General features: G+C 35.4%; 1 protein-coding gene across 4 annotated transcripts in view; it reads left to right on the plus strand.

Annotated features, from left to right (window-relative positions):
• Positions 1-2141: 2141 nt before the first annotated feature.
• Positions 2142-16566, plus strand: part of zmiz1a (zinc finger, MIZ-type containing 1a) — a 249704-nt gene continuing 235279 nt past the window's right edge. For all 4 annotated transcript variants that reach the window (XM_087278069.1, XM_087278070.1, XM_087278071.1 and 1 more), the window contains exon 1: positions 2142-2279. The gene's annotated coding sequence lies outside the window, so the exon portion shown is untranslated. The remainder of the gene's footprint in view (positions 2280-16566) is intronic.

Genomic DNA, 16566 nt, shown 5'->3' on the forward strand with positions numbered 1-16566 from the left:
CTCTGTTGACTGATGACATTTCATGCCATTCAGCTGTATAATCTTAAAATGTCAGCAAAATCATCAGTTTTGTCATCACTTTAGACATTAAGCAGCATAACCATTTAAATTCTAGTTCTACAGTAATATATATATATATATATATATATATATATATATATATATATATATATATATATATATATATATATATATATATATATATATATATAAATAAATATAAAACCTCAGAATGTTTTCAGGAGCAACAGGTTTTAATTTTGTTTTGCCGGCACATGTTTTTTTTTTTGTTTTTTTTTTTTTACTCTCAAAGTTCCAGTGGCCGTTGGCTTGTATTTTTTGACACTGTATTTTCTGCAGCTGCTGAAGAAAAAGTCACCTACATCCTGTGTGGCCTGAGGGTGTGTAAATTAACAGAATTTTTTCATTTTTGGGTGAACTCTATAAACCTCTATTATTCATGATCACCAACTTCCTGTGATACAGCAGAACACTCCATGGAAAATATCAAAAATATTCAGTAAAAAAAAAGATATGAATGTATAGTTTCACTATTATTACAATAAAGTATATTCTTTCTATAAATCTAAAGAACTTTTCCACTATAAAGAAGTTTGTTTGATGGAAAGTTTTGGAACCATCAATGCCTTTATGCTAAAATAGATAAAATTAGTGAACACATTGTTTTGAATTACAATATTTTTTTATATATAAATTTACAAAGATTACGATGTTTAAAGTAAAATGGCCGTTGTGACAAAAAATGTCTGTAATTATCCAGGGTAAATTAGATCATCGCAATATTATATTTGCATAAATGCATAGGCTACTTTTTTAAAATGTTCACATTGTTAGTACAAGCATTAGATTGCATCAACAGCACTCTGAACTAATGTACATACTTGAGGGATTCATTCATTGCAAATTATTGAACTACTTTGATCAGTAGCACACAAATGGGAATATTACATAAAAGTGTTACAGCACTTTAAATCTGCCTGCACTAAAAACAACAATACCTTTCGTCATATATTGTTTACTCTGCTTTGCTCCTGTCAGCGGGTAAAAATATCGTAAGCCGTAAAATCCGAGGCAGGTAATTTGCATATCTCCATATTTTCGGACATAAGTCAGACAGACAGGAGTTGTGGTGTGTTTGTGTCTGACGCGCGGCCTCCTCTGGTCAGTTTAGCAGCAGTGTGGAGGCTGTAGATGCGCGCTGTGTCTCGGCGCTGTTGGAAGAGTCATTGTTCCTTGACGTCACCACTCAGCCAAGCCTGGCGCTGCTGCTCTCAAACATGTCTTTGTTATTCAGAGCTTTCCATCGGCGACTCGCAAAATACGGAAAGAGCCATTCCTTTTATACCAAGGTAGCGAGAGGACTCGCATGAACGCGCGTTTGTTTGGGGTTGGGGAGGTTTCTACTATGAGAATGTTGTTTACCATTTTATTGAAATGGAAGTATTGTAATATTGTATTATAGGCTATATTTGATGAAAAAAATATAATATATCTATAAGGAGATTAAAAAAGAGATTATAATATTAGATTTAAAAAAAATTAATTTTCAGTTATTATTACTATTAATATATTAATTATATACGTTTAAATATTTTTAGAATGTGTTTTATTAATCAATATTATTACATAATAATAATATGTAATTATTTTTAGTTTTTACAAATGTCAAATATCGATGTTTATTTTATATATTCATTTATCTGATATACATTATAAATATTTAATAAATATTAATTTTACAAGATGTAAATAAAACGACCCCCTAATTATATGTATATAATCATATCATCAATCACTTTACATCAGGTGTATTTTGATCCGTGTATCTTTAGTCATGCAAAGAAGGTCTTTGTCGATATCCTGAAAAGGCACCGCGGTCACTGTGGTTTGACTGCAATAAAATAAAGGCAAACGACACACTGTAGTCTTCAAACAGCAAACAACTGGCACTCGCGAGTAAATCCAGTCCGTTCGTCTGCACGCGCCGCCTGGTGTCTTCCAAAAGCGCGAGCAAGCGCTTTACGCGACTCTGGGACACATTTTGTCAGCAACCAGCAAGCATGGCTCTGTGGTAATAGAATAGCCCGTGTAATTTGACACTTCAACTTGCCGTGCACTACGTTAGTTGATTCAGACAGTCACACTAACGAAACGCCGTGCGCTTTTCTCTCAGTGTTTGTGAAGTGTGAAGGGAAGAAAACACACCGCAACTTCAAATCCAGGAGATTTTCGGCGCTGTGCTGTGATTGGACCTGAAAGTAAGTTGTGTTTGTGTTTTCCTATCATTTTCACACCTCGCTCGCTGGGAAGGATTTTATGCATTGCACTGAAATGAATCCGTAGCCTCCGCGCTAGCTCCAACCTCAGCTAACAATAGAGTCACTTAAAGTATCGCTAAGATGTGTTCACATGTATTTCTGCGCAGGAAACAAATGCACTTACTGAAGCGTTGACGAAACGGCTTTGTGTTTTCGAAGCAAAACACTATTGAGCAATTTTTCCTGGACAGTGGCGTTCAGAGGAACGCGGAATTTGGCTCAACCGGAGAAGCCCACCGTCTACATACCGTTCAGCAGATCGCTGTGGTGTGTTGCATTGTTCGGATGAAGAGGGCACTGTCATGCGGTGGACGGTTGGTTGGCACGTTTAGATGGGCACATCGGGATGGCTTCGTTGCACGAATACGATTTAAATCCACCGGCTTTTTTTTTTTGGTTTAGCCGCAATTATATCGTGGCTGCCTGATGATAAGTGATAGGAAACGAGGCTATCAACCATGTGCTGAAATGTGATGTTTCACGCCGAGCACTAGTAGCAGGACAGCCGCGTTCGGAAACACGATGATACATTGTAATCGCTGATACGTTGTAGCATTTCGTTCGAATCTTGAAATCCGCGAGTGCTTTGAATGTAGCGTTGGGGAGAGACTTTGAAGACAAACGAACAGCTTTGGGTACCAACTGACTCAGTGTGATATGGATTTCCTAATCAGATATGATAAATCAAGTCATTGTGATTTGAATTTAGTTTAATTATGAACACTATTACAACTGAAATTAGCATAATTACATGACTATAGACTTATAGATTGTGCTATTGCATATTGGTAAAAACATTAGGTTTGCAGACCACCTAAATGTAAGATATTCATAAAGATATCCAAGCAGACTGATTGTAAGTAAATAATGTGGTGTAATGCAGTTTTTGCTTTCAGGAAACACTTCACATTGTATTCACATTGTAAACGTTTTACAATTTTGTGTGCAAAATGTGATCTAAGAATAAATTGATTAAAGTGATGGTTAAGGAATAGGTTTCTTTTTGCACTTGTTTGTATTTTTAGTCATTATTATTGTCATAATCAAGTACTGCAATTTGTAATTGCTACTATATTACATTATGAATAATGTATACAACACTGGTTGTATGATAAACTAATGGTCACTATTGTTAACGCAAGTAGTAGTTTCTTGTTGGAAATGCTACAGCTTTAAACTTTTGGTTACAATGTTGTATTTTCCTACATGGTATTGTATGAAGGGATGTATTGACGGTCTTTATGATCAGGTCTGGCCCATCTTTTACGCTGCGTTCAAGTAAATGATTTGAATTTTAGATATTTCTCATTGCTCAATTGAGTTCCTGCAGGAAGGTCTACTGCCAATACTACTACAGCAAGCCTAAACACACAGCCGCTGCTGAAGTTCTTTCTAGCAACAGTTTGAGTTTACAGTAAATTGTCATTGTATTTACCAAAATAGCTTTTGTTTCCTCAAAACTACGCTTTAACATTCAAGTTTATTTTTGGTGGAAACGATTGTTTAAAACTTTTTCCAGCATTTTTTTTAAGAAAGTTGCTATTTCATGCTTGGTCACTACTCCTTCAGTACTGTACAATCACAGTCAATGTTTACATGGCTGTCAGAGAAGTGTGATAATGTTAAAAACGTTATGGTGGGTTGCTTCTGGAACAAAGGTGAAAATACTGCACTATCAGCTCGCTGGTTTTGAATTATGGTGTCGGTTTATGTTAACATTATTGGAGGAACTGTGATGTGAAGAACTATAATTGTTTGCAAATGTTGAACCCACTTACCAATCTGGAGACTCATCTGCTGGGAGTGTATTTTAAAACGCCACAGATTTACCCACCAATGTGATGTCCCCTCTGTGAGTGGCTTAAGTTGTATGAGTCAGGAATGGAGAATGTGTCTAGGAGAGGAGAGGAGTTTATTTTCCTCCCTCCTTCAGAAGGGGGCCCCCAGGTTGAGGATCATCATTACCAAGGGCAGAGGCTTTAGCCATAGTCATGTAAAGACACAGATAGAGCTCAAGCCATTCTGTCAACGGGACTAAAGAGGTATTGCGCGGGACTTAATTGAGCTTAATGTGGGATTAAACTTCCATAAGATTGTTGAAAAGTTGATTTCGCTGTGCCAAAATGGAGAGAATCGCCAGATATGTCATTGGAACAAACCAACATTGTCAAAATTGATCAGATTTTACACGCAAATTATTCAGTAACAGGTTTATTAGTCATTATTGCTCACATCCCTGCCTGTTTATGCACATTTTGTTTCTCTATTGTGTCTAGCCTAACAAATGTGTTCAAGGTTGTCCAGTTTAGCAGCGTAGTCTAGAGATGATCTCTTTTCACATTCAAATTCTTGGCATGTGTGACAAAAGCTCGCCTAATTCTCTGGGCGATTTAAGGGTGGGAATCGTGAGTGATTCTGCTTTACAATACTATCATGATACTTGGGTCACGATACCATACAGGAAGGGGACTGTTTATGAGGTGCTGTATGCCAAGTATTGTGCACTTGCAAACTTTTTATAATTTAATGGACGTATAAGATAATTAGAAGCAAAAAGTTTTTATTTTTTATTTTTTTTGTCCCAGATGAGAAGAAAATCATCAAAAAAGATAACTGTTATACTGTAATGATTTTCCCCCCAGGATACACAGAACTTATCAGAATAGTATTTTCTCATAGAATGAGCTTAAAATAGCAACAACATAATAATAATAATAATAATAATAATAATAATATTCATAATAATGATGATAATGCCGGGAAAAGATTACTCGCATCCAAAATATGTTTCTTTTCTTTTATATACACACAAGCTTGCATATATTTGAGATTATTAAAATTTGGATCTAAATTATTTAAGTATAGTAGAACTTGATGATATTGGAAAACACTGACATTGCGATATTTTGTTTTACCGCGATATGAATATAATGATGATTTTAATATCTCTGTTTGGAAAGATTTGGTTCTCTTTATATTGACTGGAGTGGTCAAGTCTTTTTATATGCAGTGCATCTGCATAAATTATAATAAATTGCGAGCAGAAGATATTCAGGGTAGCCTAACAGTATTTAAGTAGAGAAAATGAACTATCAAATGTAAAATAACATGGCCATCATTGTATAAATAATTTTTTTAATAATAATATTTAATTTTATCTTTTACTCTTTTGTAAATGATCTAAACCTGCGATGTGACTGTTGCGGATACACAAGATGCAATATTGATTCCCAAATGGTATATTGTTTAGCCCTAATGTCTATGGTACAAATTATATATGCATTTATATATCTTTGTAACAAAATAGATTTGTTTTATAAATGTGCATGTATAACATGCAAAGTAAATATAAACAATACACACACAAACACACAAATATTGTCAAAACAAACTTTTATTTTGAATGTGATTAATAATAATAATAATAATAATAATAATAATAATAATAATAATAATGATAATGATAATAATAATTAGAGCTTCTCAATATTGGTAAAAATTGATATTGCAATATTTTTTTCTCTGTTATATATTGTGATATAATTTCACCAGATGACAACTCTTTTTGCAACGACTTTAGATTGATTTGGATGCTTTTGATAGGGGAGAAAAATATAAAAATATTTTAATGCAATTTATTCAATACATAATAAACAAAATACATAAACACAATTGAGTTAATATTAAATTGAAATAAACAGTGATTTATGTTTTTCTGAGGAGAGTCTAACAGTATTCGGTTACAGAAATTAAATAATCAAATGTAAATTAACAATGCATAATGTTCATCATATAAATTGTTCAATAAAATGAATCTTTAATTAACTTTATGCTCTATTAAAATGCTTGAACTCTCTTAAAATGCTTACATAGTCACAGGCCTTAAAACACATGCAGATAAATAACTTTCACTCTATTCTGTTTAAATTCAGTAGAGTCTCCTACAAATCTCATGTGTTTTGACCTGTGGTTCCTGGTCATCTATAATCCCAACTCAACATGTCAAATCTTGCGATGTGACTATTGTGGACACACACATTACGATATCAATGCTCATGATATATTGTGCAGCCCTAATAATAATAATAATAATAATAATAATAATAATAATAATAATAATAATAATAACAAGTAAAACTAATAAATAAATAAAGTAAAATTCAATTTTGTAAAGTAATTGCATGACAATATGTATCTTTGTTTATTATTACAGGTCAAAAAGAGGTTCTAATGTCCCTGCCACTCATCTACAGTAGTGTTGCACATTGCATTGCTGTATTTCCTCTACATACCTGTAGCCAGAGTAAGATAATGTTTTGTACAACTGGAAATCCTAATCAGCATTCTGACAGGTTGACATTTAACTGTTAGCACACTATTGTGGTAAAATTGTGAAATAGTTGGCCCACGTTCATTCATCATAAAGCCGAACGCTTGTCTAGCCACCACCCGCACACACCCACTCTTGAACCCAAGTCAGGCTTTGTTTGAGTCCGCATGCTGCACTGTAGATCATTTATTACGCTTAATACACTGACTGCCTTTTTTTAACGGTTCGCATTACGTCTGCATAACCGCCTGCTCGACTTTCACTGGTGATCGGGGTTAATGCGCTAACATGAAGAGTAGCCTCCGAACCACAGATTCTTCAGACAATAGTAGTGCATAACTTCTGATTTCCTTGCAGACTTGTTCTGTTTCATCTTGCGGTTCGTGACCTCGGCGAGGCAGAGGGAGAGGGACTTTTGATTTTAATTACATGCATCTGCAAAGAGCGTGGCGTGGGACCCAATCTGCTTCCAGGCTGCATAAGTTGAAAGCTTGTTGAAGGCTGCCTCCGACTCTCGAGCTGACAATGTGACCATGGATGCACTGGGATGCGATGTGCAAAGCATTAGCTAGCTGGTGCCATTCTAAGTGCTTTACCCCTCAGATAGGGACTTTCAGGCCCACACTGTCACAGGCTCATGCATGTTTGATTTGACGCTCTTTGAAAAATGAACGCAGAAGATGTCACAATGGCTGTATCCCGTTTCTGTCAGCAAGAGCAAGTACTTTGAATCAAAAATGACACCCAGCTAGTCTTTTTCCAACGCGAGGGCTTGATATTTGGCACTATAGGACAAAATGTCCCCGCCACACTGACAATTTTGCATGATCACAAGCAATTACCTTGGTTTTTCGCTGCCAATAAAAGCTTGCAGCGCTTTGAAGTCTAACTACCGCTGTGTGTCGTGCAAATCCAGCTTAAGCAAAACAAACATATTGTCCTCAACCTGTTTTCTTTTGACTGAGGCAAATTAGTATACATTCAGCAAGCCATGTTTTCAGCGCTAAGTCCTGCTACTCTCTTAAAGAGATCCATCTCTCTTAGAGAAACAAATATCTGCTTTGTAAAGTACACCGATTCTATAGAAACTCAAAGTCAAGGCTCGGTTTCAAGTCATTGAAAACGTTATAGTGAAGCAACCGGTCGTACAAAAGCTGGTTAATAGATATTTCGACACATTGAAATTCTGCTTTTATGCGTTCACTTTTTTTGAGCAGTGCATATCTGTATGCATTTATTCAGACTTTGCACAAGAATGCCAATGCATCTGCGTTTATTTTATGTATTGAAATTCTTCCATGTATTCCATCATGTGGAAACCTTGGACCTTGTCACCGTGTCTGAGCTGCCTGTCTCTGTCTGAGAGCCAGAGATTTCCCTCCATCCCTGCGACTGATCGCTGTGTTTCGGAGAGGGACGTGCAATTACGTTCAACACGGCCTGGGGGATTCATACACGTTTTCTGACAAAGTAAATTAATTGGGTTTTCTTAGGGAAGATAAATATTATTTCTCATCCAAATTTGCCTTTTACGGGAAGGAGGATTTGCGTGCACCAAGTGACACGCACACATAACCTTGGCTGAGACATTTGCACAAGGTGAGACTAAATGAAAGCTGAATGAAAGGCAACTGCGGGATGTCAGGAGAACATGACAAATGGATGGTGGCGAATGAAATTCATTCTAGATCCGCCAAATCCCTTAGTGTCGGAGGAAAAAGGTGAATTTATATTAAGCTGTAAAAATGCATTCAATTGTTTCTCTTTTTCATTTTCTTTCTCTTTTTTATATACTCATTTTGATTATTATTATTATATTAATAATTAGGTATAATGATTCTAAAAAAACATGTCTGTGTTGTTTGTTTAACCATTTTGGCATCCGTCAAGTTTTTGCACTATGAAGTAGGGATGCACTATAAATCGTTTCAGCATCGTCATCGCAATGTGTGCATCCGCAATAGTCACATCGTAAGATATGCAACATTGAGTCTAAAATATAGTTGACCAGGAGCCACAGAACACATGATTTGAAGAATGTCTGCTAACTTTTACCAAAATGATGTGAAAGTGTATAATTTTCATGTGCTTTTAAGCCCAGTGACTGAGCTTTTTAAAGGAGTTTTAAACATTTGGCCTCAAAAAAGTATGATGTTTGGTGGTGTAGCAAAATTAATTGTATTTAATTATTCATATATCTGATTTAAGGGGAAAAAAGATTTCCTACTTAGAATTTTTGTCCTGTTTCTAGTCCAAATATCTACTTTTCAAAGTGAAAAAAAATAGTTTTAATTACCCCATTGGCAGATAATTTTGGTTGTTTTAAGGAAAAACTCCTAATTTTGACCTGTTTCTGCTGAAGGTGAAAACAAAATATGGTCACTCTTCATTTTGATGGTCTGTTTGTTGGATTTAAGTTACATTGCATCTACATGCCAACTAATTCTTATTAGATTTTAAGTAGACTGTTAGATTGGGGTTAAGATTGGGGTTAGAGTAAGTTGACATGCACTTGCAAAGTTTCCTATAGTCAGTTAAGTGTCTGTTAAAGGAGCAGGATCAGCAAATATTAAGCAGACAGTCTACTAATACTCAAATGGACCATCAAAATAAAGTGTTTCCCAAAATATTTTTACTTGATCGAAGAATTTTAGATAGTTTCACTAGAAATGAAAAAAGGTTAAGAAATGTATTTTTGCATTGTGATTATTTATTTTCTGTACCTGAATTCTGAATGTCAGAAAACTGTCAAATAGAGCTTTTCAAACCATCTTGTGAAACTGTATTCATATTGCAATATTTATTGCAGGAAAATACAAAAAATGTCACATTTTTCTCCAATATCATGCTGGCCTACCATTAAGTGGTGTATGTGGACAGGCTCAACATTTTAGATGTACAATATATTGGTGTTGGATAATTACATAGTCGGCCAACAAGAAAACATATTATCAGATGATGAATTATGGATTAGATATGAAAATTTTGTTCAATATTTAACTTTAATTAGGAACATAGTTGTTATTGTCAGTCAGACAAGTGCACTCTAAAAATGCTGGGTTCCACACAATTTATTTGTGTTGAGACAACATAAAGGAATTAAATTAACATAAGTTTTTTTTATAAATTTAGGTTGATTGAACATAAAACTATGAAGTTGTTCCCCCAAAAAACGTAAAGATGCTGCATGTAATTTTTTGACTCCTCTAAAACATAAAAATAGCATAATATGTTGCCGATATTTAAGAAAAATGCTTAGTGAACATTCTTGTATATCTGAAAAACAAAGCTAAAGTTTGTTATTCTGCTTTGAAAATGTGTTTTCCGTGCTGGAACGCTGTCTTTGTTTTGGTAATTTTAACCTGCCCAATGCCAGTTTAGCCAATTATCTTTCAGCACCTCTGGTTGCCTTGGTGGAAAACAGTGAAATGAGATACAGATTCAGAGTTCCACATGAGGTGGTTATTAATTAGCAGATTATATTACGACTGTAAACATTAGGTGAGCAGGTTACATTGTAACCGCGTGTCCTAACAACACGCTATGTGACAAGATACGCAGTGATAAGCAGTTTGGCTATTTGCACCAGACAAAGCATGACAGAAATTTAAAATCAGCTATTCAGAAGAAGGTTTATAATCTAATTGATGCATATTAAACCTCTTTAAAATTTTTAAATGGACATGCTGAATCACTGATATGTGTTTAGTTCTAAAGTTCAATTTCAAACGGTTTATTTTATTTTCAAGATCTGAGGTGAACTATCTGCTGCTACTTTCAGAAGTATGGCATTAAATGTCATGTTAAATGGCACTTAAACTTGCATTAGCATTTAACACTGAATAAAGCACTTGAGGTTAACCTGAGGTGATCATTGTCAGGGTTTTTTGTTGTTCACTTGTGAGAAATAGAAGCCATTTCATATATATCAATTCGAGTTGTTGGTTAGAACAAAAACTCCTTTTAATATGGAAAATATTCCTTCTATCAGGTGCCGTTGTACGGAACCCCGGAAGGGATGTAGTGGAGGAGAAAAAAAATGGGTGGGTGAAAAAAAAATAATGGGTGAAAGAAAAGAAATGGGTGGGAGGAAAATATATATTTCTAAGTTTTTTGCGTTCTCTCGCAAAGTTTTGCGTTCCCTCGCAAAGATGTTTTGCGTTCCCTCGCAAAGATGTTTTGCGTTCCCTCGCAAAGATGTTTTGCGTTCCCTCGCAAAGATGTTTTGCACTCCCTCGCAAAGATGTTTTGCGTTATCTCGCAAAGATGTTTTGCGTTCTCTCGCAAAACTGTTTCTCCACAAACACTTTCTGTTCACTGCACTCACGTAAACCCTCCCGTTTTTGCTGAAATTCTCCCATATTTTACCATTCTATCCCACTTTCTTTACTGTGCGCTGATTGTCGCCTTTCACTTTGCAACCTCTGAACCAGTGAATGCATGTTTAAGCGCTGACTGACAGACGCGCTCCATACAATAAACTGATCCCAGATCAGCGTCTGTACGCGCCATTTAAAGGGACACTTCTGTTATCAAACAAGTGCGCAGCAAATGAATCTCATGTTTTGTTTAGTTTGATAACAGAGGTGTCTCTGTAAGAATGCACAGATCTATAATGAAAGCAGTCCATTATTTTAGAAACTTCATATTATTCAGTGTATTTGTCTGTTTAAACATACACCCGCTCCTCTGTAAATGGCGTGTACAGACGCTGATCTGGGATCAGTTTATTGTACGAAGCGCGTCTGTCAGTCAGCGCTTATACATGCATTCACTGGTTCATAGGTAGCATACGCACAGTAATGTAAAGAAAGTGGGATAGAATGGTAAAATACGGGAGAATTTCGGCAAAAACGGGAGGGTTTACGTGAGTGCAGTGAACAGGAAGTGTTTGTGGAGAAACAGTTTTGCGAGAGAACGCAAAACATCTTTGCGAGATAACGCAAAACATCTTTGCGAGGGAGTGCAAAACATCTTTGCGAGATAACGCAAAACTTTGCGAGAGAACGCAAAAAACTTAGAAATATATATTTTCCTCCCACCCATTTTTTTTCTTTCACCCATTATTTTTTTTTCACCCACCCATTTTTTTTCTCCTCCACTACGTCCCTTCCGGGGTTCCGTACCGTTGCTTTTATTTAGAACATGATTTAAATCGCTCTGATACTTAATCTGGCAACTTGCGCTTGCATTTGTTTTGATCCAGGAGTCCAATACCTAGTTCAACCACTCTGTCAAACTTGCATTCTGAATCTTTAAGAATTGTATTATTTCCATTCATTTTAAATAAGTAGCTTGAACAAACAGCAAACGTAGTTTTTTTTGACAGTGTATTGCTTCAGTTTAGCAGATTTCTATATTTTTGTTCATACATTTAAATAGCTTTTAGGAGAAGAATTTGATGCAGATTGTGTTCTTCAGCCCGATTCAAAGTTTGGGTGGTTTTTATATTGCTTTGAGAATGTTGTTGCTGTGTCTGTAACAGAAAAAGAAAGATGCATTGACTTCATTTAACTTTTTGAAAGCCAACATCTTTCTGTGATTGCATTCATATTGCAGCTTCATAACTTGTAAGATGATTTTTTTAACTCTGGATTTGCAGGAAACACTGGTATGGTGTAATATCTTATTAATCTTGCATAGTATGCTGTTAAAATGGCTCATTTTCTTTACACTGAGCAATTTTCCATAATCATTTAGTCCTGTCACATACATATCATCCTGATTTTCCATGTTTTTGCTTAAAACCTGTTATTATCCGTATTCTTTGGTGTCAAAATCCGAAAAACCGCACGGCCCAGAGCTTTCTTTAGCACTTATTAACCGTTGGAGGCAGATCTCACAATGAAAATGTATTCCATCTGAGAACACACCTCTTGCTCCACAAATACACTTCATGCATCACAGCCTCCGTGCAGAGCTCATGAGGTGACAGCTGTAGGCAACAGAGAGACGTTCATGGAGTGCTAGTGCAGACTCGGCGCCAGATAGAGCATGATAAATCCAGAGCCGTGTAAGTGTGTTTGTCTGTGCGTGTATGTCCAGGCTCAAATTGGCATGCAATGGCAAGCACCACTTCCCAGGTAAGTGCTGTGTGCCCTGGCTCTTAATGACTGTTTCATAAGCCACGCTCTTGGTGGCCACTATATGCCCTCCCCTCTCGTTCACCCCTGCGGTTCTCCAACCAGACTGCTTCACACGCTTATGAGCTCATGTCTTTTAATTTCTCTACCTGGGCTGTTCAGATAAAGAGCCATATTAGAAACCCCAGAGTGCAAATATTGTAAAATGGCAGGAGCGGTGTAGTGCAGGGCTTTGCTGTATCAAACAAAAAGTCCTAAATAAAGAAGCAAAAACAAAATAAAAAGTCTATCGTTTCATATTATGCTCTATTGGCACAAAATACATTGTTTACTGTAATGCTTAATACTACTAGCTGTGTATAAATTGACAGGATAAATTTACAGTGTGCTTCAGACTTGTCCATTAATAAAACATGAACAAACGCATAATGAACTCGAGTATTTTTATAATCTGACATTTTTATTATCAGACATTCAAGAGTAATATTATTTACTGTACTGAAACAAGTTCAGCCTCAAATAAAATAAAATCTATTCAAGTTTTATAGTATAACTGTATAAAAATCAGTAAATAAAGAAATATAAACAAAGAATATGAATAATATAGAAAAATTACATATCGAAATGTGAAATTCAGAAGCATTTATGAAAAGCAAAATAGTGTTACCCTCTTTTTTGCTGCTCTAAAGGCTGATTTATACTTCTGCGTTGAGTGATCAGTGTGACGCATGGCGCTTGTCTTGCGCGTAGTCATGCATTTATACTTCTGCGCGCTATTATTCCGAAACGCAAGCTGGCAGTTGGTTTTTATGTTCCTCTGTGTCAAGTTTCTTCGCAAACTCAAACTTGCTATTATAAGGTAAACACAAAACAAAAGTCTCCATCTGGAGATCCTTCATGTGACGCGACACTTGTAAACAAACGCTCCATCAGGCTTGCGGCTCTCAGCACCGGCCATGTTTGTTACAATCACCAAGCTGACCTTTCACAGAGCTTGCACTACACATAGTTGCACTACACAGAAGTATAAATCAGCCTTAACAGTGGTTGTTGTTTTATTTTTTGTGTTGGACCTGTAATCATTATTAAAATAAATCAAAGTTTTTTTTTTATTTTGTTAATATTTTTGTACCCATTTCTACATTTTTTTAATCAAACCTTTGCTTCAAATGGTTTTAATTAAACATTTGGTCCAAGCTTTTGATAAATTGAGAATTATGATCACATATGAATAAGTACATTTTCTGAGTAAATACTTTAAATTGTACGAAAAAATTTGGCCCTTAACATGTGGTATAAATTAGTAAATATTAGTGTTTCATGATACTGGAATTCGGTACCAGTGGCTACTCAATTTAAAAAACAATTTTTTATTTTTTTTTGGCTAACATTTGAGCACTGTTGAGCGCGTTTTTAAACACTGCTGATTTGTCATTGGGTTCACATGCTCAACAGAAATGTCTGGGATTGGTCATAAAGGTCATCAGTTCACCAGACTCACCGCTGTTTACTAATTGGGGACAGTGAAGATCAGTCAATTCATCAGTGGATCGCTCATAAACAGACCTGCTGATCGTCGCGGCTTTAAAACATTAGTGTCCCTTTTTTTGTGGTTACACTTGGTAAACAGTGGTGAGTTTGGTGAGCTGATGACCTTCATGACCAATTACAATCATTTCTGTTTATCAGCGCGTTTAAGATCGTGCTCAAATGTTAACGAAAAATGGACGTTTTTAAAATATCAGTTCTGATTGGTACCAGATTCCGCCATCGTGACAACACTAGTATAAATTAACTATTAATTGAGTAAACAGAAATGGTGCTATATTGTGATATGTATCATTGTCAGGATATGAGATGGCTTGCATTTTGCTCAGTCCTAGTGTTTTTTTTTTGCTGAGCTGAGTTGATTTTAATGGTGGCTAGATTCTTAGAAATCCAGTCAGATGCTGTATCAAATTGAAACTGTAAGGTTTGTGTTGTCTAAATACCACTACAATTAAGTTGTCAGCTATAAGGGGAGCGATAAGGGTAAGTGATATGGCAAACTAAACCTTGATATTTCATACCTCATTCTTGTGTGCATCTTCTGAGAAAACAGAAGCCATTGTTGCACTGATCATTTATCATTGCTGTAATAAGATTAAACTAATCGTGTATTCCAGAGACAGCAATGATACACTGTGTGGGGCTTGCCAGGGATCATCTTCAAACAGTATTTGTCATTGTCTCTCAGTGCTTTTTAATTAACTGTTGACAAACAGCGTAAGCCTTTTGGGCGTTATGATTTAAAAGCAGTCCCATTTCAGTGCGTCTTAAAATATGGTTTATTTAATGACAAAAGATGGGAAGAAATGCATAAGTTTTGCCTTCTATTAGCAAATGCTCTGTTGTGTTCCAAGTGAGCTGACTTTGGAAAGTAAATCTAACCTTGAAGAGATGGTTCACATAAAACATAATATTCTGTCATTGTTTGTTCCTCGTGTTATTCCAAGTAGATATTTTGAAAAACCTATGAACAAAAACGTGTATCAGCATTCTTGAAAATGTCTTATTTTGGGTTTCACAGATGAAAGTAATGCAAGTTTGGAATTACATGACGATGAGTGGATAAGCACAAGTTATATATGCTGAAGTACTGGTAGCTTAGCAACATGCCTATGGTAAACTCTGTTGAAACAGATTATTGGAATTATTACAAATCCAACTTTGCCAATTGCTGTATTGTTATTACTATATTAGTACTATTTATATTATACTGTACATATATTGATTTGGGTTTGTTTTTATGTCTTTGCTTTAATTTTTAGGTGACATAGCAAATCTGACATAGCAATATTTTATTTTCCTGTGATTATATATTGCGATATGAATAAGATTTCACCAGATAGCTTGTATAGCTTTATTTGGGGGGAAATCATTCATTTAGATTGATTGGGTTGATTTTGTAGGTGTGTGAATCATGTATAAAAACATAAACAAATTGCAAGCAAGAATAATCGCAATAGAGCACAGAATCAAGTCAAATAAACAGTGCTTTATGGTTTTCTGTAAAGTCAAACAGTATTCAGGTGCAGAAATTATATAATGAAGCGTAAAATAATCATTATATTAACAATTCAGTAAATATTTTCTTCATTATAGTTACAAATGTTGTACGCGTCTGTGCCTGAATGCTTTTAACCTATTTGTAAAGCCTTTATAACATATGCAAATGATAAAGTTTCACTCTTTTATGGGTATACTTTGTAATGACTTCACAAATCTCATGTATTTTCAATTTATGATTAACTATAAACCCAATTTAACATTGCATATCCTGTGATGTGACTATTGTGGACACGCATATTGCTAAAATTTTATATTGTGCAGACCTACTTGTGTATTGATCGAATTGACAACCCTTTTGCGTAAGGTTTGTCACCAAAAATCATTCCATTTGCTGAAACAGAGAAAGTTGTGGTCAAATTAAGACTCAGAATCACCCCAGAGTGGATGAAAACATCCCCATCAGCACACAAGGGTTAAAGTATTTTTAGCTTAGCAGCATGTGAAAGGTGATTGCTACTAAAATGGCAAGTGTACTTGAGATCAAATGAATTACTTGATTTAAATGCATCACATACTGGAACTTGCTAAGACATACTGGTGGATTGAGTGTCATATTTATTCATCCATGACCATAGATCATATACTAACCAAGGTATCAGCAGAAAAACAAAACACACCGTGCAAAATAATGTGTATTTATCATTTTCCATTGAAAGAAAAAGTATTGAGAAATCCTTTTATTGTGAATATTGTGCACAAACCA

Source organism: Danio rerio, chromosome 13, assembly GCF_052040795.2.
Source record: "Danio rerio strain M-AB ecotype USA chromosome 13, GRCz13ab, whole genome shotgun sequence".
Classification (NCBI taxonomy): Eukaryota; Metazoa; Chordata; class Actinopteri; order Cypriniformes; family Danionidae; genus Danio; species Danio rerio.